The sequence below is a fragment of the Hyla sarda genome, chromosome 4 (genome assembly GCF_029499605.1).
Source record: "Hyla sarda isolate aHylSar1 chromosome 4, aHylSar1.hap1, whole genome shotgun sequence".
Taxonomy (NCBI): Eukaryota; Metazoa; Chordata; class Amphibia; order Anura; family Hylidae; genus Hyla; species Hyla sarda.
In genome coordinates, this window is record NC_079192.1 from 203,567,289 (window position 1) to 203,590,952 (window position 23,664).

Here is a 23,664-nt window from a genome sequence, read left to right on the forward strand (position 1 = left end):
AACAGATAGAAAGAGGAGGAGTTTTAAGGACAATTAACGCAGGGATAGCGTCAGTTAGACTCAGGGACCGATTGGGGGGGGGGATGATTATGATTAGGGACAGTTAAGTTAGTGATAGGTACTCTGTAAGCACCGCAAAGCAGCAGCACACAAGGCAAATAACCAGTTTGAAAATACATAAACAAAACATGAATGTTACCATGTAGAGGCCAGATCATGCATACCTACCCCAACGCATGTTCTGCTGTCGGGCGCTTTTAATAAAGATTATCCCTTTTATGGTATTGTGTTTTTTGTATACTATTGTTTTTGCGTAAACAGCTAAAGGCCCACTGGTTGGGAAACACTGCATTAGAATGTGGGCCGGCCCCTCAGAAATTGGCTTGTTTAGCAGACATAACTAACATGCATGGCCAGCTTTACAACTGGAGAAATAATATTCAAGTGAAGCAACAAGTAATAAAAATCAAACAAAGGAGAGAAGTCCTTGTCTATAAAAGGGATACAATCTAAAAGGTCTGTTTTTTGTTATATAAATATACTAAACAACTAAAACTTCTATTACTATTGGCAGTATAACCAACATAACCCCTTTATACCATAAATAATAGCAATGCAAATGTTCTAGTAAGGCACAGCAGAGACAATGTAAAACTGCTATTTAATTAGGAAACCAATTACGATTGTGTTTAGGATGACACAGACACCTTTGTGATAAACTGTTGGCAATGCAGTTACAGCAGCCTACATATTAACCTTCAATGCCCAACACTGTCATAAACAGAACACGATATAAGGAGCAGAAAAAGCTCCTGATGCTAACTGGGCAATACACATCACCATATTCCCTTTGGTCACAGAACCACGATTTTTGTCAAGTGTTGGAGCAGAATATGCCTTATGTCTATTGGACACTCTTCAATCATGTTCAAATGTGCAGGATTTGCCATAGGCTTCCGTACAGAATTGTGCTGCAGCAGAGTCATATTGATTTCATATATTATTGATGTATTATTCTGGAAGTTCCCTGCCTATGTTTTGGGAGACTGACATGGTATAACCAACCTACAGACAGGAGGAGTCCTAGCCCATTGCACATCTCTATATAGCAGCGCTCCTAGCAAAATAAGTATAGCATATTCTAGCAATATGAATCCCCTTTCTACCTTTTATGTCCTTGTAACCATTTCATTGCGCTGCAGAATATGTTCAAATTAGATAAAGAATAGCACTTCTGACATATTTTGAGCCGTTCCTATGTGCAGTCTTCCACTTCTGCTTTCAGTTTCTGGAGACAAAGAAATAATGGGAAATGTAGTTCTCGGATGACATCAGCGAAGGAGAAGATAACTTGCTTCTTCCCCTACCTGGAAAATCAATAACCCTGGCAGGCTGGGATGAGGAAAAGACATGGAATTGTTCTACTGCCATACACTAGAGATTTAAGCTGGCCAAGACAGGCAGATCCACATTAATCTCTGTCAATCGCAGGTAGATATCTGTGAAAAACACGATTAGACGTATTGGACTTTGTTGATCATTTTCAAGTACAGCCGTGTCATCTTATCCCAGTCAACTGCTGTGTCCCCCGTGTCACACAGAGGAGTAGAGATCAATAATAACAATTGTCAGAAATTCTTGTTTTACCTTATGGCACAGTTGTCAAGAACGACAACCTTCACAGAGCAAACGTAAGCAACAATTCAGAAATCAACCATCTAAAATCTGTAGTGTGGTCAGTGACGCACAGTTTCTCTTACTCCTCACACTATCACATTCAAATGTATTCTCCGAGATCTACAAATAAAGGGATCAACAGAAGGAAGCCTATGATTAAATGTCCACAAAACTATGCAATGCCCATACTTAGGTATTACGTGTGAAAAGAAAAATGCATTTGGATGTAATTCTTCCGATTATACACATTTTTTGTAGACAATAGTCAAAAACAGGAAATCCCTGCCATTGTGTATTTAAGGCCTTTCATTGTATGGTGTAAAGTGTGAAAAAGAACGCAATGACATGAGCTGTCTAGCAGAATAAGGATCACACAAGCTTTCCTGTTAATAATGGAACAGCGAAAGAACAAAAAGGACTGATTTATTTCCAGCACCGCGCCAGACTGCAACAAGCAGAAAACCCAGTGCAAGTCTGACCTAATATATATATATTTAGCAATTCTTACATCAGGCAAACTAAACCCTAATAGGCGAAATAAAATGTATAACAGTATCAATTGGTGCTCTGAATGTCTGAAAGTGCCATCATTATCTTGTGGAAATTCAGATTTAAGAAGGGCAGTCCAGGGTTTGGTAGGTAGGTAGGGAACTCCCCTATTAGGTAGAAGCCTCCAGAAGGTTGGTGGGGAATCCTCCCCATTTAGGTAGAAGCCCCCCAATAATTATGTAGTCAGGTAGGTAGGGTACCTCCTATTGGTTAGATGTTCCTATAAGTTTCCCCCAATAAGTCTCCTCCAAAAGAAAATAAAAACCACACCCACCTTTCCTCCATTCTTGTACTAAAGCCTCTGCACCATCCACTCTGTTAGTGATGAAGGACCTTCTCCTGAAACCCAAAGTAGTGCCGGATCTGCCGAGCAGTGAAATGTCATCACATGGCAGGCCCTGCACCACTCCGGATAAAAGAGCAAAAAATAAAGTCTAAGTGTGGGAACGGAGGGAAGGCAAAAGGGATTTTTATTTTTTATGGTCTGCCGGTATCAGGAAGGATATCGGGGACATTTGCAGAAGTAGAAGTAGTTGTACAACTGTCCAGCATTAGCACGGATACCAGTAAAAGTACGTTCCTAATGATAATGAATCTCATCCCTCAAGGGAAGAATAAATAAATAAAAAATGTGATAGAAAATTGCTAAAAAACGAGTGCTGTTCCCTGGTAAATGGATGCATATAGAGCATTAGACTGCTGCCATGTACATCATACTGTTCTTCAGCAGTTGTCTACCAACTGGACTTCCAGATGTTGTAAAATTACTAGGGATCGACCGATTATCGGTATGGCCGATATCATCGTCCGTTAATCACGATTTTGGGCATTATCGGTATCGGCAATTATCTTGCCGATAAGCCGATAATGCCCCGCCCCCCCCGCACCGCGACCACCACCCCCCTCGACCCGCCGCACCGCACCTCCGACCCACCGCACCGCGTCGCACCCCCCACCGTGATGCTAGGCGGTATACAGGTATGGATTTTTTCCCATACCGCTATACCGGTCGGGCCCCTCCCCCACCCTCCGAGTGAATAAAAAAAATTAAACTTATCCGTAATGGGGGTGGTCCAGGCCATCCTTCCTTCATGTAGTGTCCGGGGGCATTCCGGGTGGAGGGTGGTCCGGTCCGGGCTGTCCTTCTCCCACGGTCTTCTTCTCCACTCCGGGCAGGCTCCGGCCTAGTACGCTGCATAGACGCCGCTACGCCGTGACGTCAGGTGCGTCGCTGCGCACGGGCGTCACTGCGCAGCGACGTCTATGCAGCGTACTAGGCCGGAGCCTGCCCGGAGTGGAGAAGAAGACCGTGGGAGAAGGACAGCCCGGACCGGACCACCCGGAAGGCCCCCGGACACTACAGGAACGATGGATGGATGGCCCGGAGCACCCTGGCAGGTAGGGGAGAGAAGCGGGTGGTGGCGGCGGCCTATGGCCCCGCAAAAGCCACTGCAGATCATTGATTTAAAGCGCCCGCTTTAAATCAATGATCTGCAGCGGTGTCGCAGGGGGTTAAACAGCCGATAACTTATACCGGAATATCGGTATAAGTTATCGGCTATCGGCCCTAACCTGCACCGATTATCGGTATCGGCCCTAAAAAACCGATATCGGTCGATCCCTAAAAATTACCCCTCCAGGCAGCCGACAGCTGTGGGGCATACTGGGAGTTGTAGTTTTGTAACACCTGAAGGTCCACAGTTTGGAAGCCACTGCTCTTTAGGGCCCATCGACTTTAACCAGTAATCATTGCCAAAGGAATCCTCCCACATCTTCCTGCTGGTAACTTGTAGTCTTTCCAGTGGGGTACAGGGTACGAGTCAGTCCAGGACCTGTTGACTTTAAAGGGATTGACCTGGAATAGAAAACCAGAGCTGATACCTTCTAAAAACAGCATCACCCTTGTCTTCAGGTTGTGTTTGGTGTTATCTCAATTTACTTCAATGGAATTGAGCTGCAATACTACACACAGCCTGAGGACAGAAAAAAAAATAGCTCTGCTTTTCTGTTCCTGGACAACCCCTTTAAAGTAGCCATTCCCACAGTTTTTAGAGGGGGGGCAGATCATTTTTCTGGAGCCTATCATTACAGCAAGCACAACACATAGCTGACAGACAACTCAGCAATGGTAATATACAGCTATGAAACCCTGCACCAACTCTCTTATCTCATAAATCCGTCTATACTTGTCCCAATACAACAGAACCAGAAAGGTGGATTTTATACTCCTGGTAACATTTATAAGCTATATAGTGCTAAATAACTAAGTTTTCATACTTTACAAGTAGTTACCAAACAGTAGTATGATCTACAGCAGTGCACCAACCCAATCCTAAAGCCCCCACCCAACATTCTGGGTTTTTCCAGTTACTCCACTGGAATAGAACAGGGTAAAATTTAATCCTGGACAACTGGTGGGCCTTGAGGACTGGGTGGGGGACCTCTGGATCTACAGGACGATTTCAGAGTGGGGCAACAGTGCATCAATGTTAGGCCACCAGGCTGCTTTCTAAAAAGGAGGAAAACTGCATCCTCATAGGCTTAGTTCTAACATATGTTCTGCAGTAATTCAACAAGCAGGTAGACATGTGGTGACATTTTTCGATCATGTTTGCACAGATGAATTCTGTCCAGCTATAATACAAAGGGTCCTAGACACAAAACTATATCTAAATCATTTTAGAAAACAGGTGCAAAAATATGGTGCATTTTATTCCCCACTTTACACACTAGTGTAATCCCCAACAGACACCACTAGGTGTGATCAAATCCACTTACGATTGACATTACTACTATGGTGAGGTGTTATGGCTGTCAATGCTCTGGTGGTGCCATACTATGGCTCACACGGTTCATATTCAGCCAGTCAAGGCAGCTTGTTTACTGGGTGTTGTGTACCTCCTATGTATTTTCTAGGAGCAGATCAAGGCTGAGGATGGATTTGGAATTATACTTTCTACCTTTTCTTCTGCAGTGATACAACATGACTTTTTTTGGCACAATGCTGAGAGAACATTCCGCTCTTTGATGTTTCCAGGGGTCACATGACAGGACTGCCACCATGAAGTATGAAAGGATGTGAAAGTAAATCAGGATTAAAATGGGGGCGAAAAACAAATGAACATACGTAGCAAAAAACGTTTCTTAGGAGTTATGTAGACCATTCTACGACCGGATCAATAGGCCTTCTATAACATAATGCTGTGGCATCAAAGAAATCTACAGAGCAAAACCAGACAAGCCAGCACAGAAGAAAGCAGTGTCTTCTGAGTGGCAGGAAAGACTAAGTGTTATTTATGGGCACATTCGTGGAAGAAAACCAGCTTCATTTAGTGAGTAAACCTTTCCCCAGAGGCCACTATATTACAGCCCATGGACAGACTTTAGATCTCCGCTACAGTCGAGAACAACTGTATTTTATGTGCACTTTATGAAGAAACAACTCACACTGATAAACCACAGACTAATCCTTTTAATGTCACCTTGCCCTGTGGAAGCATGTGGGGACTATACAGCGCCCAAGCATTCTCATCTATCCGGTCCAACCCTAAACAAGACGCAGAAATAATAAAATAAAAAAATAAAACTTATTTTCTGTTTCACATATTCCTTTCAACACAACGTTTACACACTCTCACCAAAAACAATAATATGGAGGCCAAATATGGAAAAAAATTCATATACTTTATTGAAAATACAGTAAAAACTTGTACTAAAAAATTACAATACAATATTAAATCGGTGGTCATACAACACACACTGCAAGAAAGTGATGAGAATGTCCCCCATGAATAAACAAGATACACATGGTACAAAAAGTCTCATTCAATATGGTGGCCTACCACATGGGGTATGTCAATATGCAAACACACAATATATATGAGAATGAGACTGTAGAGAACAGGAATCAATAAGAAGAAAGAAGACAGGGTAAACAAAAAATGGAAATAATAGACAAATTCTGGTCATGCACCCTATCTTGGGACAGCTCACCTACCCCGAACGCGTTTTCGCTTGTCGCTTCGTCAGGGGGCCCCCTGTCTTCTTTCTTTCGTTTATTCATAGGGGACATTCTCATCACTTTCTTGCAGTGTGTGTTGTATGACCACCGATTTAATTTTTTAGTACAAGTTTTTACTGTATTTTCAATAAAGTATATGAATTTTTTCCATATTTGGCCTCATTGTTTTTGGTGAGAGTATGTTATAGTGGCCTATGGTACTACTATTGGCTAACAACGTTTACACAGTTGTTTAAAGGGATACTCCATTAGCCAGAATTCAGAACTAAATGTTCCAGACACTGTTTCTGCCCTGCAGGGGTCGGCCATGCCCCTCTGATGTCACGGCGATGCCCCCTCAATGAAAGTCTATGGGAGGGGGCTTGACTATCGTCAAGCCCCCTCCCATAGACTTCCATTGAGGGGCATGGCCGTGACATCATGAGGGGAGTGGCCGACCCCCGCAGGGCGAAAACAGCATTCGGAACATTTAGTTCGCAATGCTGGCCAGTGGAGTATCCCTTTAACACCAAAGTATTCTCAATAGGTGCTGGACAGCAGAAATAGGTACAGTTGTCAGAATAGTTTCTCTTAATGGAACAAATATTATATCAAGCTAGTCATGTGCTAATGCATGCAATGTGTAGGTGGTTTGGGCTGGAAAAGTAAAAAAGCCCATGCCTGTGTGAACATGAAGCTCCCATTTGGACTTTATGTAGAGTGCTGCGCTCTTCTCTTTGGTTTTAAAGTCAGACTGTAAAAGCCCCATTGGGGATCGCTGACACGCGTATAACACATACTATGAGAATGATTGCCGCACAGGGAGTAGTTTTCCTGCTGGCTGTTCTCCTAGTGGATTATTTAAAGAAATAAGCTAATACAATGTAACAAAGCAGACCGTAACAGCTCACAGTCTATCCAACAAGAGGCACAAAGAGGTAGAACAGTAGCCAAAGCGCAAAACTAACTAAACCATTCTAGGTGTGTACATAGAAACATATGGGGATAAACCACATTTATGCAGAGGCAGCTTGTAAACCATTGCTGTAAATCTAGGGCTACACAAATTTATTGTTGAGATTACAGTATTTTCTACACAAATTGACTGCTGCAGTCTACAAGACTGAACTGAGCTACAGGTAATTCAATGGATTTCTCTGCCTGCAGCTGGAGCTCAATAAAAGCTGAAAAAATATTTCTACAAAAAAAAAAAAAAAAAATAATAGTCTTGCTCACCGACCTTACATATATATTATTTTGGCCACAAAAGAGTGTGCAATGCAGAATTGTACTGTGCACCAGATTCCTATGGAGGTAAAGGTATTGTAAACCTGCTGTATATGCCAATAAATGGTGGGATATAATTTGACTTGTGAAGTATACTACTAACTAAAACACTTAAAACGAACATGTCACAATGAACATGCAATCTGATAGGATACATATAGGGTGATTAAAGGGGTACACCAGTGGATTTTATTTTTAATTTTTTTAAATCAACTGGTGCCAGAAAGTTAAACAGATTTGTAAATGACTTATATTAAAAAATCTTTACCCTTCTAGTACTTATTAGCAGCAGTATGCTACAGAGGAAATTCTATACTTTTTTTAATTTCTTTTTTGTCTTATCCACAGTGCTCTCTGCTTACACCTGCTGCCCGTGTCAGGAACTGCCCAGAGCAGCATTGTTTTGCTTTGGGGATTTCCTCCTGCTCCGGACAGTTCCTGATACGGGCAGCAGGTGTCAGCAGAGAGCACTGTGGACAAGACAAAAAAAAATTCAAAAAAAAGTATAGAATTTCCTCTGCAGCATACAGCTGCTAAAAAGTACTGGAAGGGTAAAGATTTTTTTTTTATAGAAGTCATTTACAAATCTGTTTAACTTTCTGGCACCAGTTGATTTAAAAAAAAAATATATATATATATATGTTTTCCACCGAAGTACCCCTTTAACTCTGTAGAACCAAATAGCAGCAAGATAGCAGTAAAAGGTAGGGACACAGAAGTAATGTTTAAACAGTAACAAAATAAACACAGCCTTTACACACAGGTAGAAACACAAGAATAATTACACGCTTGCTCACTGCCAAGTATACATATAAAAAAAAATTCCAGTCTCTACACGTGGCTTACTACCAACCACTCAACAGTCAACAAAATGTGTTACAGAAAACCTCCAGATTCAAACGCTCATGAGTAGTACAGGTTCATCGCAGTCTCTCAGACTAACTTAATTAGTTTTAAAGCCCAGTAACAATTCGCCAGCAGTACCCGTGCTGATCTGGGCTAGTCTGAAAAACTGGAGTAGCCTAAGAAGGGGATGAAAGACCCCACTATCAAACCTGCCATTCATCCTCTAAAAAATGTGAGCCTGATAACAAGATTACTTCAAAATCTTGCAGGGATTGTACTCTTACTGGATTTCCCATATCTCACCCAGTTTTCTCTGGATGAGATACAGTGGTCCCTCAAGTTACAATATTAATCGGTTCTAGGATGACCATTGTGTGTTAAAACCATTGTAAGTTGAGACTATAACTCTATGGAAACCTGGTAATTGGTTCTGAAGTCACCAAAATAGGAAAAAGTGAGGATTAAAGAAAAATGGTGAATTATACTCACCGATAATGTCTTTTCTGGAAGTCTCCACGACGGCACCCATGAGATTATCTCCTCCTCCTGATTGGGACAGGAAAAAACACAGAGGTTAAATTCCCCACCCCTTCCTGTCCACACCAGTGTATTTATAAAGAACACCGAAGGAAAGGAAAAAAGTGCACCAAAAAAAAACACTATAATAGAAAACGAAAGGGTGGGATGTATGGGTGCTGTCGTGGAGACTTCCAGAAAAGGAATTATCGGTGAGTATAATTCACCATTTCCCCCCATGTCTCCATGACAGCACCCATGAGAAATACCAAAGAATTTACTTAGGGAGGGACTACAGCACTGAGAACTTTACGTCCAAAGGCCATATCCTCAGAAGACAAAACGTGAACTCTATAATGTCTGGAAAAGTATGAAGGTTTTTCCAAGTGGCAGCTTTGCAAATCTGTTCTACAGAAGCTCTGGCTCTCTCTGCCCATGATGAGGAAATTGCTCTAGTAGAATGGGCCTTCAATTGAATAGGCAGGGCTTTACCTCTGGCCACATAAGCCTCTGAAATTGCGGTCTTAATCCATCTGGCTATAGAACTGCTAGAGGCTTTTTTACCTCTATTAGGGCCAGCAAACTGAATAAACAGATTGCCATCCTTCCTCCGCTGACTAGTTCTTTTAATGTAAATGAGGACCGCTCTTCTAACATCCAAAAGACTATATGATTTTTCTAAGTCATTTTTGGGATCTGAACTGAAGAATGGAACCACAATATCCTGTGATCTATGAAAATTAGAGACAACTTTAGGGAGGAAGTTAGGCTCTAACTTAAAAATGATTTTGTCATCCAAAATTCTGATATAAGGCTCCCTGATAGAAAGAGCCTGAATCTCACCTACTCTTCTAGCTGTAATGATGGCGATTAAAAATATAGTTTTGAGAGTCAAAAATTTTTCAGAAATAGAATCAAGAGGCTCAAATGGATCCAAAGGAAGAGTCACTAGAACTGTATTTAAATTCCACTGAGGACAGATATTTAAAGTCTTAGGTCTGAGTCTGCTGGATGCTTTAATAAACCTTGAAATCCACGTTATCAGCCAATTTTACATGATAGAGAGCACTGAGAGCAGAAACCTGTACTTTGAGGGTACTAGGGGAAAGACCTAAATCAAATCCCTGCTGAAGGAAGTCTAGAATTTTAGGAATCACCGGAGTGTTGATAGAAAAAGAATCCCCCCACACCAAGAGACAAATTTCTTCCAGGTTTTAGTATAGACTCTAGAGGTAGTATCTTTACGGCTAGATAGAAGTGTATTTACTACCTTTTCAGAGAAACCTTCCTTCAGCAGAATGGACTTTTCAATTTCCATGCTGTCAAGCTGAGGTTTTTGATCTGATGATGAAAGGATTGTCCCTGGGAGAGCAGATCCTTTTGAAGAGGAAGATAGATGGGATCCTCTACAGCCAGAGTCTTTAAAGGGGTTGTGCGCTGCCCTGCAGTTCGGAGCTCCGCTCACAGTGTCCGGAAGTTCATTACTCCGAACGCTGTGCGCGGGCTTCAGTGTTCGCAGCCGTGACGTCTCACCCGCCCCCTCGTGACGTCTTGCCCGCCCCCTCAACAAAAGTCTATGGGAAAGGGGCGCGACTGCTGTCACGCCCCCTTCCCATAGACTTTGGTAGAGGGGGCGGGCGTGACGTCACGAGGGGGCGGGCGAGACGTCACGAAGGGGCCAGGCGTGACGTCACGCCCGGTGGCCGCGAACACGGAAGCCCGCACACAGCGTTCGGAGTAATGAACTTCCAGACGCTGTGAGCGGAGCTCCGAACTGCAGGGCAGCGCACAACCCCTTTAATAGAGAGAACCAGCTCCTCTTTGGCCAGTAGGGAGCAACTAGGATTAGAATGCAATGATAGTTCATTAGCTTCTGAAGGACCAGAGATATTAGCGGCAGGGGAGGAAATGCGTATCCCATACGGAATGTCCAATTCTGAGCTAATGCATCTACTGCTAGCGGAGAGTCCCTTGGATTTAGGGAATAGAATAGATCCACCTTGTGATTTCTCTTGGTTGCAAACAGATCGATTTGAGGAACCCCCCCCCCCCCCATCTCTCCGTGATCATTCTGAATGCCCACGGAGCTAGAGACCATTCCCCTGGGTCTAATATGTGTCTGCTCAGGAAGTCCGCCTCCAAGTTCCAGACCCCGTTGAGATGGACTGCTGAGATAGAAAGTACCTTGTTTTCTGCCCAAGAAAATATTTGATGCGAAATTGACTGGAGAGCTGTGTACCTTGGACCTCCCTGATGCCTTATAAAGGCCACTGCAGTCATGTTGTCCGAGTAAATGAGGATATGGCGATTTTTGCAGATCTCCTCCAACTCTTGGAGTGTCATCCATATTGCCAGTAGCTCTCTGAAGTTGGAAGATTTTCTTGCTGTCTGAGGATCCCATTTCCCTTGGACTACTCGAGACGGTGTGAGCACCCCATCCTCCTGCACTGGCATCCGTTGTTATGAGTAACTGGTTTGACTGAAACCAACTTACTCCCTTCTTTAAATACTTCTTGAACGTTCACCATCTTAGATGGGTTTTTACTTGAGTGGGAATTATCACTCTTCTGTCTAAAGCTTTCTGAGACTTGTCCCAAATGGCTAGGATCCACTTTTGTAGAGGCCTGGAGTGAAACTGAGCCCAAGCTACTGATTTGATGCATGATGTCATATGGCCCAGAGTGGACATTGCTGTCCTGATTGTACAGGAATGGAGGCTTAGAAACCTGGAGACTAATGCCTGCAGTAATACCCTTTTGGAAACCGGAAGAAAGGAGGTCTGGATCCTTGAATCCAAAAGGGTACCTAGGAAATGTTTCCTCTGACTGGGAATAAGATCTGATTTGAATAGATTTAGGATCCAACCCAACTTCTGGAGAACAAATATAGCTCTTTGTAAATGAAGTTCCAGCTGAGGAATTGAGTCCGCCACTATCAGTATGTAGTCTAGATAAGGGATAATTAAAATAGACTCCTGAGAAGGGAAACAACCTTTGCTAAGACCTTGGTGAAAATTCGAGGCGCAGATGACAGGCCGAATGGGAGACAGACAAACTGAAAGTGGCGGACCCCGGACCCCCACTGGATGGCAAATCTCAAATATTTTTGGGAATTTGAATGGATGGGAATGTGGTAATATGCATCGCGAAGATCGATAGTCGCCATCACCGCCCCCTCCTTATGGAATGGTCTGAAAGGGGAAAAAAAGACGAAAAGGAGACTTTTTAGGTTGGACCTTATCTACGGGCAATCCTTTTTTATTGTCTGCTGCTTTTTCCAGAATAGAATCCAACTCTGGACCAAACTAAAATTTTCCATGAAAAGGAAGGGAGCGGAGATTACTTTTTGAAGTCATGTCTCCCGACCAAGATTTTAACCACAGTACACGCCTAGTGGTATTGGACAAAACAGAAGTACGAGAAGCAAGTTTTACTGATTCTGCAGAGGCATCTGATAAAAAATGAGATTCCATCTTAAGCAGAGGTAAGGATTCCAAAATCTGGTCCTTAGGGGTATCAGCCTGGAGGTGGTATTCCAACTGGTCTAACCAAGCTCCTAAAGTCCTGGCTACACAGGTAGAGGCTATACTAGGCCTTAACAGTGAGGAAGCAGCCTCCCAGGACTTTTTAAGCAAACTCTCTGCCTTTCTATCCATTGGATCTTTAAGTTGTGTAGCATCCTCGAAAGGCAGAGAGGTACGCTTTGCCACTTTAGCAACCGGGATATCTACTTATGGTATCGTGTCCCAGGTAGTAGAGTCTGTAACATCAAAGGGATAACTCCTTTTTAGACCCCCTAGGAAAAAAGGCATTCTTTTCTGGCTTAGCCCACTCATCTTTAAATGGGCACTGTCACCAACTTTATTTTTTGATATGTTGTACTTATGTACTACAACATCTCCAATATACTTTAATATTTTTTTTTTTCATTAAAAAGGTTTAATTTACATTTAAAAACCGGCCACTGAAAAAGGACTGATTTTGGAGTGGCAATCAGTCCTTTTTCAGTTAGGCTGCACTCGCTCCCTGCCTGTCAATTAGACAGGCGGGAGCGAGCGCATTGGCTCCCCGGCCACTGGCTGGGAGGCCACTCCTCCCGCACATCGCCGCCGCCGCTGTCCCTGCACGCCCGCTGCCGGACTCTGCAGTAACTGCAAGTGTAATGAGGGAACGGGGTATGCGGGGCCGGGGGGGGGTGGGTTGGGGGTGGAGCAGTGAACGGGCTAGTGCCGTAGTGGGGGGGGGGGGGGGAACAGGCTAGCAAAAAAAAATAGGATGGTGGGAGCTACCCTTTAATAATTTTATGCAAATTTGTATGAACAGGGAAAGTACAGGGTTTCCTGTCTCCTAGGCCTCCAAAAAGGTCATCCTGGATAGACTTAGTCTCCTGAACTTCCTCTAAATTCAAGGTACTACGGACAGACTTAATTAAGGATTTTATATCATCAGAATTAAACAAGAATTTTTTCAAAGAGGAATCTTCCTCTTCATGAGGATTTTCCACAAATTCTCCTTCTTCCAATTCTGGAGACACTTTCTTCAGAATCCGAAAAAGACACCATTTTAGTCTCTTTTACAGCTGAGGCATTAACCGAAGTAGTAGGAACCACAGGGGTAACAGGTGTAAAAGAAACTAACGCTGAGTGTATCTCTGAATGAATCATGGATTAAATTTCTTGCATAAAAGTTGGAGAGTCATCTTTTACTACTGATGCAATGCATGATTTACACAGAGGTTTAGAAGCAGATTCAGGAAACTCCTTATAGCAAATAACACATTTCTTAGGTTTTGATTTTTTCGGTTTAACCGAAGAACCTGCAGAATCCTTGTCTCCCTGCAAATACAAGGAAGAGGATAAAACACCATGCAATGAAGATAGGCAAGGGCGAACCCATAGGCCCCCAGTACTCACGGATCCTGGGATCACTGGAGGATCTGGTACTTTTGCAAGTGAGCAAATGATGCAGCCTAGTATTTTCCAACGCTGGAAACAGTTAGAGCAGCTTCCATCTGGGAGAGGGGCTTCTAATAGGAAAGAGCCGGCCTCCAGATTCAAATTCCCCGCCGGAGCGCGGCTGGAAGTGACGTCAGACGCCAGCATTTCCGGCCGGAAGAAACAAACTAGAAGCGCTCGCGCGAGGAGAGAACTCCTCGCTGAAGGCAGAGACCGCTGAAGGAGACCGTACAGAGACCCGTACACTATACGGTACTCCAGCGGTATCCCTCCGCCTCTATGCTCCCGGAGCGGACCTACAGAGAGGACCGGACCATGGGGAGAAAAAGACCGGGGGTGTGCTATGCTCAAAGCCCGAGTCCGCAAGGCCCCGGTAAGGACCTTCATTTCTTCATGCAGGAGAGTAAGAAACCCCCCTGCACCTCTCAGCTCCTTCCCTGACAGGGACAGGAAAAAACACTGGTGTGGGCAGGAAGGGGTGGGAAATTTAACCTCTCAGTGTTTTTTCCTGTCCCAATCAGGAGGAGGAGATAATCTCATGGGTGCCGTCGTGGAGACGTGGGGGGGAAATAGGTAGATAACAAATAGAGAAAAAGCAAGTGCTTACATATAAAAGAAAGAAAGAGCTGCTGGAAGCTGTAAATCACTGTCTACGTAGAGGACAGGAGCTTCTTCAGGGTCCTGTACAGTACATACAATGTCCTAACAAAAGTAAAATGGAGCCACCGTCACCTGGAACAGCTATCCCTGGCACAGGTAATGAGTAGTACAGAACATGTAGTACCTCCCTGTACTAGAGGGAGGCGGTACCAGACAGGAATTCAGTGTACACGCTTCAGTAAAACAGGTGTTTTACCAGAAAATGTCCATTCTGATTGGTCAGTTCTTCCAGCCATTGACATGTTTCACAAATCTGGACTGTCCGTAGCATTGTAGGTTGAATCTGGTTTCAAGTTACAATGGTCCAGAAAAGACTATTGTATGTTGAGGCCATTGTAAGTTGAGGGATGACTGTATGCTCTTCCTTAAATTGGCTCTTCCAAAAACTTTTTATATGCTGTTACTAATGAAAATTAAAGACCTTTTGTAATATAACACAACACAGAACTTCCTCTAACTTGACGGGATTGAGAGGCGCTGGACACACTGACTGAAGGGATCTCACGTTTAATCACCCATGATGCAGTGTTTCACAGTAAAACTGCTTCATGAGGCATATTAGATGCCTGATGAAGCAGTCTTACTGTGAAAGGCATTGCATCATGGGTGATTAAAAGTGAGATCCCTTCAGTCAGTGTGTCCAGCGCCTCTCAATCCAGTCGTTAAGTTGGAGGAAGTTCTGTGTTGTGTTCAAGTTCTGACGTGGAGCTGCTGCAGGCAATTACACCACTACCCTGTCCCATAGTTTCACTTGGTGGAGTGTAACTTCATGCGGTAAGCACCACTTTCAACACACCAATTCTGGTTTAAATGTTATCACACTACGTAGCGCTGTCTGTGTCCAGTTTTAGCTTTTGTAATTTAGTTACTTAATTTTGTTTTGCATATTTAATAATATCTACTGAGACACTGACAAGTCCTGCATCAGGCTTGTCCATCCATGAGTCATGGACAACATAAGATTCCTAGACAAGGCTGCATGAGCAGACACACCTCCTTCCCTTGAAAGGATTTCTAACACTGTAAGCTAATGAAAAGAAGGATTCTTACAATAAACATAGGTCACAGAGGCATAAAAATTTTATGTACATGGTCAGGATTAGGTATCAAGTATTTTTTTTCCTTTTTTTGTGGGATCTGACAGGTATGCTTTAAATCTGGTATTCACAAACAGGTACCTTAAATCTAGTGATCCAAGATGTTTGTGCTTCTTTCTATACCTCTGCTTACTCTGGACTTAGGGATCCAGTGAACAGTCCTAATCAGTTCTTGACAGGTAAATGCTCAAAAAAGGTTAGCTGGAAAATTATTGAAGGAGTCTACCGATTGTCTACCAGATTACTTCATATAGAAGGTCTCACGTGCCAAAATGCATGTTTGAGAAGCTCTATTCCAGTCCCTGCACCTACACTAGTTATTATGGTCAGTATAGTTTGTTTTTGGGCATATTATGATAACTCAATGGGATTGTTCCTTCTGGCACATGGCACTTTATTGAGTATCTATTATATGCATTTTAGTTGTTGTTATTTGTTCCCCACTGCAGCCAAATTTTGTGTGTGTGTAGTTAACCAGTCGTATAATTATTATATAGTTAACCAGGGTATTTTCATGTGTACTTCTATGTGCGGCTTCCAGTGATCTCGCCCCATTTTCTGATGTATGAATTCCTCCTTTTAAAATTTTTTATAAATCTATTTTTATCTTCCAAATTTTGCAACTTTTCAATAAAGCTTTTCATTATTTTGCATTCAAGTGACTCCACTTTTCTTTCCTTGGGTTAGTATCTTTGCATAAGAACAACAAAAATTTCAGTGAAAAAGTTACAAGTCATTCCAAACCCTTTTCCTCAAAATTATATATCAATTTGCTCAGCTCCACGTGATCTATAATATGACAGCGGTAGATTAAACAGCATTTTCATAGTGACATGTACCCTTTAATTCTCATTAAATGAGGCTGAAACCGCCACAATAGAGGCACAATTTGGGTCGGGTCACCAGCTGATCTGCAGCGCAAAATACGCTGTGGATCCCTAACGTGTTACCCTACCCTAAGGGTAAATTCACACGTACAGGAACTGCTGAAAACAGCTGATTTTGCTACCTATTGAAGTTAATGGGTAGCAAAATCAGCTGCACAAAATATGCAGCAGATCCTGTACGCGAGAACGTACTCTGAAAGGATATATCTTTTTCACTTCCATAAACTTCTCCCACCTTCTTTTCCAGATCAATAGCTGCTTCCCTCACCGCCCCATACGTTGTAATACACAGATACTTCTCTTTCAGAAACACTGGCTTTTGGCACCTGTGATTGTTGGCGCAGTCAGGCCCTGCTTCATAAAATTTGTCTTAAAGTCCATTTACCCCTACTAAAAAATTGCTGTAGGCCTCAGCAAAGTCATGTCATTCTTTGATTGGTGTTTAAAGGGGTACTCCGGTGCTTAGACATCTTATCCCCTATCCAAAGGATAGGGGATAAGATGCCTGATGGTGGGAGTCCCGCCGCTGGGAACACCCGGGATCTTGCACACGGCACCCCGTTTGTAATCAGTTCCCGGAGCGTGTTCGCTCCGGGTCTGATTACCGGAGACTACAGGGCGGGCGGCGTGTGACATCACGCTCTGCCCCTCAAGGCAAGCCTACGGGAGGGGGCGTGACAGCTGTCACGCCCCCTCCCATAGACTTGCATTGAGGGGTGGCGCGTGACATCACACGGGGGCGGAGGCGTGACGTCACATGCCGCCCGCCCTGTAGTCGTCGGTAATCAGACCCGGAGCGAACATGCTCCGGGGAGTGATTACAAACGGGGTGCCGCATGCAAGATCACGGGGGTCCCCAGTGGCGGGACTCCCACGATCAGGCATCTTATCCATATCCTTTGGATAGAGCATAAAAGATGTCTAAGCACCGGAGTACCCCTTTAAAGAACATTTTCACACAGAGTTTTTGCTTATTCGGTGTGTTTGGAATAAACGCGACACGTTTTCAGGTTTAAGCGTGAAACTGAATAAAAAGCAGAAGACAAGCTTTGTTCTCTTACCTCATATACCGTTCTGAATATTAAAAGGAATTATCAAGCTAGAATATTGCTAAAAGCAAATTGATCTGGAAGGCAATATTGAAGAGCTATCCTTGTAAGTGACGTGAATCCCGAACTGTTCCCACTTAAATGAAATCACATAACGCAATAAAGAAAAAGAAGCACGGTTAAGGCAGACATGTATGAAGGCTGAAAAAGGTCTTGTGCCCTAAGCTTCTAAATAGAAGGGTGAGCAGAACAACGCTTGTAAAGATTATCAGCTGATCAATAGAAAAAGCAAATGTAGACAAGCCAAACACAAAGAACACTCTTCAGACTACTAATAAGCAAAGTCCATTCTCTAAGGACTTTTACAAGGAGAAGGATAAATATTGAATAGAAGGAAAATAATTTGCTGTTATTCAGTTTTTTTTATTTTTGTTTTTTTGTTTGTTTTTTAAAAGGACTTCAAATGCATTAAAATAATAAAGCAAGTTACTTACCTCTCATATTCCATGCAGATCCCCCATGCTCTCCAAAATATCTATGGGGGAAATTTATCAAAACCTGTGCAAAGAAAAGTTGTCCAGTTGCCCATAGCAACAATCCGATCGCTTCTATCATTTTGCAGAGGCCTTGTTAAAAAGGAAAGAAACGAGCCGATTGGTTGCTACGGGCAACTTTTCCTCTGGACAGGTTTTGATAAATCTCCCCCTATCGCTCATTTCCTGCTGCTCCATTACATTGTCTTCCTACCTTTAAAGGGGTATTCCAGGCAAAACCTTTTTTTATATATATCAACTGGCTCTGGAAAGTTAAACAGATTTGTAAATTACTTCTATTAAAAAGTCTTAAAGGGGTACTCTGCCCCTAGACATCTTATCCCCTATCCAAAGGATAGGGGATAAGATGTCAGATCGCCGTGGTGCCGCTGCTGGGGAGCCCCGGGATCGCCACTGCGGCACTGCGCCATCATTACAGCACAGAGCGAGTTCGCTCTGCACGTAATGACGGGCAATACAGGGGCCGGAGCATCGTTAAGTTACGGCTCCGCCCCTCTTGACATCACGGCCCGCCACTTTCAATACAAGTCTATGGGAGGGGGCGTGGCGGTCGTCACGCCCCCTGCCATATACTTGCATTAAGGGGACAGGCCGTGATGTCATGAGGGGCGGAGCCATGACATCACGTGGCTCTATCCCCTGTATCGCCCGTCATTACGCACAGAGCGAACTCGCTCTGTGCTGTAATGATAGCGGGGTGCCGCAGCGGGGATCCCGGGGATCCCCAGCAGCAGCATCGCAGCGATCTGACATCTTATCCCTTATCCTTTGGATAGGGTATAAGATGTCTAGGGCGGAGTACCCCTTTAATCCTTCCAATAGTTATTAGCTTCTGAAGTTTTCTGTCTAACTGCTCAATGATGATGTCGTGTCCCGGGAGCTGTGCATGATGGGAGAATATCCCCATAGGAACTGCACAGCTCCCGGGACGTGAGTCATAGACACAGAGAGCAGTTAGACAGAAATAACTCAACTTCAGAAGCTAATAACTATTGGAAGGATTAAGATTTTTGAATAGAAGTAATTTACAAATCTGTTTAACATTCCGGAGCCAATTGATATATAAAAAAAAGTTTTGGCCTGGAATACCCCTTTAAGTCTTCTGAAATAATGACCCCTAAACCTCTTTCCTCAGTTAATGAGGTTAGGACTATCACATAGCCTACACTCTGCCCGAGGGTTTTTACAACCCAGGTGCCTTATCTTGCACTTATCCACATTAAACTTTAGTTGCCAGAGTTCTGACCATTCCTTTAGTTTACCCAAATCCTTTTCCATTTGGTGTATCCCTCCTGGAATATCAAAACTGATACAAATTTTTGAGTCATTAGCAAAAAGACCAATACCTTACCATCGAGACCTTCAGCAATATCACTAAACAAAATGGGTCCCAGTACAGATCCCTGAGGTACACCACTGGTAACAAGACCTTGCTCTGAACATACTCCATTGACTACAACCCCCCTGTTGTCTGTCCCTAAACCACTCAACATTATGGTGGATTCCCATAATGTTGAATGGATTAGCTCAATGACTGCAGTTTATTGATAAATCTATGTCGGACAGTGTCATAAACCTTACTAAAATCTAGATAAGTGATGACTACTGTGCCTCCGCCATCTATTATTTTAGCCAACCAATCAATAAGATCAGTTTGACATGATCTCCCTGAAGTAAACATGTTTTTGTTTTTCCTCCTTTAACCTCTTAAGGACTCAGGGCGTACCTGTGCGCCCTGAGCCCGGTGTGAAAAACGGGGTCACGCCGTGACTCCGCATCACACCGGGTCGGTCCCGGCTGCTAACGATAGCCGAGACCCTGGGCTAACAGCGTGCGGCACTGATCGTTGTGCCACGTGCTGTTAACCCTTCAAACGTCTGAAAACGAAAGTAAACGCTTCCCGGCAGCTCAGTTAGGCTGATCGGGACATCGCGACAATATCGCAATGTTCCGATCAGCTGGGACGCAGGCGGAGATCTCCTTACCTCTCTCCGCGGTGTCCGATCGGGTTTTGATTGCTCCAAGCCTGAGCTACAGGCTTGAGCAATCGAGCCCCTATCTCGCTGATCCGTGCAAAGCTATGGCTTTGCAGGGATCAGCATAAGAGATCAGTGTGTGCAGTGCTATAGCTCCCTATGGGAGCTGTAGTACTGCAAAAAAAAAAAAAAAAGCACTTCTGAAAAAAATCCTAAGTATGGTATCATTTTAACCGTATGGACCAACAGAATAAAGATAAGGTGTAATTTTGACCAAAAAATGCACTGCGTAGAAATGGAAGCCCCCAAAAGTTACAAAATGAAATTTTCTCTTCAATTTTGTCGCACAAAGATTTTTTTTTTCCGTTTCGCCGTGGATTTTTTGGTAAAATGACTAATTTCACTGCAAATTACAATTGGTGGCGCAAAAAATAAGCCATCATATGGATTTTTAGGTGCAAAATTTAAAGCGTTATGATTTTTACAAGGTGATGATGAAAAAATGAAAATGCAAAAACTGAAAAAACGTCCTTAAGGGGTTAATCCATGGGATTTTAGATGTTCCACAATCCTATCCTTTAGTAGAGTTTCCATTAATTTTCCCACTATTGATGTCAGACTTACTGGCCTATAGTTGCCCGATTTCTTTTTTATGAATGGGGACAAAATTTGCTAATTTCCGATCTTCAGGTAAAACTCCTTTTATCAGGGATTGGTTAAAAATAATCTGTTAACGGTTTTGCTAGTACACAGATAGGCTCTAAGTATCTTTGGGTGTATCCCATCAGGCCCCTGTGACTTGTCTTGACTTAACAGCTGACTTAGAACCTCTTCCTTTGTAAAGACATATGCATCAAAATATTTATTAGTCTTTCTTCAGTTTTTACAGAAGAAATTATTTATAAAAGGCAGTCGACTAATCATTTATCCTCTTTATCCTCTTATACATACCTTCCTTCTTTGTTTTAATTTCCTTTTTTTATTTATATATCTGAAGAATGTATTATCTCCTTTCTACAATAACTGAGCTAATTTATTTTCTGCCTGAGCTTTAGAAGCTCTTATAACTTGCTTGGTCTTTTTCTGCCTAAACTTATAGATTTCTTTATCTTCATTGCTTTTTTTTTTTTTTTAATTACTGAATGCCAGCTTTTTTTTTTTTTTATGATTTTGGCCACTTCTGTAGAGTACCACAGTGGTATCTTCGTTTTGTTGCTTTTTTACGCCCTCGAGACATCATGCCCCTTGCGTTCATGTCTATGGGAGGAATAAACATGAACAGACGGGGCGTAACGTGACATCACAAGGGGCATGGTCGTGACATCACGATCACTGCCTTCAGCTCAGAGTGTTAGATGCTCCAGCATTCTGAATATTTTGTTCCGGAGTACTTCTTTAATAATTCAACTGTTAAAGTGGTCCCATTTCTCCTGAACTTCATTGAAACTGTTTCAGTCTGAGAGAGACTCATTTACTACTAATCTCATTTTAGAAAGGTCGGTTTTTTGAAAAATCTAAAAAAAAATTTAATAATAATAATAATAATAAATAATTGTGTGTGGTGTGACTCTGTTCTTATATTAAACCATATGTCTTTCAATCACAAACAAGGTTTATAATTAAAAGACACTTTTAGAGTAAGCTGTGCAACTTACTGCCTTCTGGCATTTTGGTGCAATTTCCAATTTTTTTTTCAGGAGGAAGGGTGTAAATTACATGCCTAAATCAGGGATGTCCAGATACCAATACTCTACCGACACTGGACGTTTGCATGAGTACTTGTACTGGTGCAAATGTTCCCAATACCTAATCCGATACCTGCAAGCGGGACTTCCACCAGCAGGTATCACGGAGGTGTGGTAAGCCGCCTGCACTCTCCGCACGAATTAACTCCCCTGTGCCCACTCCCGAGCTATGCAGCACGCTCAGCAGCTGAGCGTGCGTCATAGCCAAGACCTGCATTAACCTAAAAGTCTTGAGATTAACTGCCAGTTAAGCTCAGGGGTGTTGATCGGGATCCCCGTGGTGAAATTGCGTTGTCCCGATCAGAGGACGGTCCCTTACTGTGCTCCGTGCCGTCCGATCGTCGCTACTTTACTGCAGCCAGCCATGGCAGGCAGTAGTAAAGGAGCTCTGAAAACACTGATCAACGCTATACTATGGCAGAGCATTGATCAGTGTATGCAATCCACAAATTGTATGTAATAGTGGGGACTAACAAATAGTGAAAAAAAATGTGTAATAATTATAAATGTGAATTAACCCCTTCCCTAATAAAAAATTTTAATCACCCCCTTTTTAAAAAAAAGTTTAATTTAAAAAAATTATTTATATACATATATATATTTATTTATTTATTTAATAAAGCCCTTTGTCTCATAAAAAACTAAAACACCCTTTTTTCCCCATTAAAGAAAAAAAAAAATCCTGTCACCTGACATTGAAAATAGTAACGGTACTCATATTTTGTCTTAAAAAAAAATGGTATCAGGACGTCCCTAGCCTAAATCATAACTCAAATAGAAAGATATTTTAGCCAAATATTTTTATAATATTTCAAAGCTTACAAAAAAAAGTCTATTTTCTGAACCCAGTGGGGATTACTAAATATTATGAAAAAACATGTCCAAAAACAACCAAAATCTCTGCAGGATATGACTATGAAATAATCTGCAGGGGATGAAAGGAGACTGTTTTTGTCTTCAGAACAAGTATGCCCTTCCATTTTCTTTGCTTTGTTTGAATACAGATCATTTGTTTGCTTCTAATCTTTAAAGTGTCAGCTAGCGCATTGACATATAAACCACTAAAAACAGGAAACTATGTGGGAACTCCAGCAGAGATCTTACAATGTCTCCATACTTCAAAGTGGACATAATGCCAAAGCTTCAGACTGTTTTCTCTAGCCTTTCCCTTTTTACCTCAAATATCCAAAAGTGTGATGATCAGAAGCGCTCTATTTTACAACTGCTGCATGTGATGGGGCACTCCATGTTCTATTCATATCACAGCACCATAAGAGACCTTCCTCTGAAATATGCACAGACCGATCTGTCAATTTTAAGCATTTTTGACATTGTAAATGTGAAGATTCTCACAGAAAAAAAAAAAAGTTTAAAAGAAGGTTTCCATGTAATATTACTACCATACTTTATACTATGTGAACGGTAGAGGACTAATAAAGTGACATCCGGACTTAGAAATCTTCCAAACATGAGAGAGACAGGTTTGTTAACTATGATAGTTGCAGAACTTGGTGTTGTTTTTTATTTTATTTATTTTTTATAACCAGACTGAAGGAAGAAATATGACAAGCTTTGATATGTAAATAAACATTTAGAGGAAATACCAAAAAAATAAAATAAAAATATACAGAGAAACCGTGCCCATGCTGGTTGCCAGTCTGCATTAAAACAAATGACAAGTCTATATAAATCAGGATCTACATGCCTTAAGAGTCTATGGGAAACACACACACATATATATATATATATATATACATATATATCTATATAATATATAAAAATCTCTCTATCGGAGCCCATACAATTTGCATAGAAAATGTCTAGACGGTTGGAAGTGTGAAAGGCTTGTGCGAACATAATGGGGGAG

The 23,664-nt window shown here is 42.4% G+C and overlaps 1 protein-coding gene across 4 annotated transcripts in view; it reads right to left on the minus strand.

The window, feature by feature from the left end:
• USP6NL (USP6 N-terminal like) overlaps nt 1-23,664 on the minus strand; it is a 177,618-nt gene that overhangs the window by 76,520 nt on the left and 77,434 nt on the right. The window contains exon 1 of one of the 4 annotated variants that reach the window (XM_056573303.1): nt 1,167-1,242. The exons of the other annotated variants lie outside the window; for them this stretch is intronic. The gene's annotated coding sequence lies outside the window, so the exon portion shown is untranslated. Of the gene's footprint in view, nt 1-1,166; nt 1,243-23,664 lie in introns of those variants that run through there. 4 annotated transcript variants of the gene reach the window in all.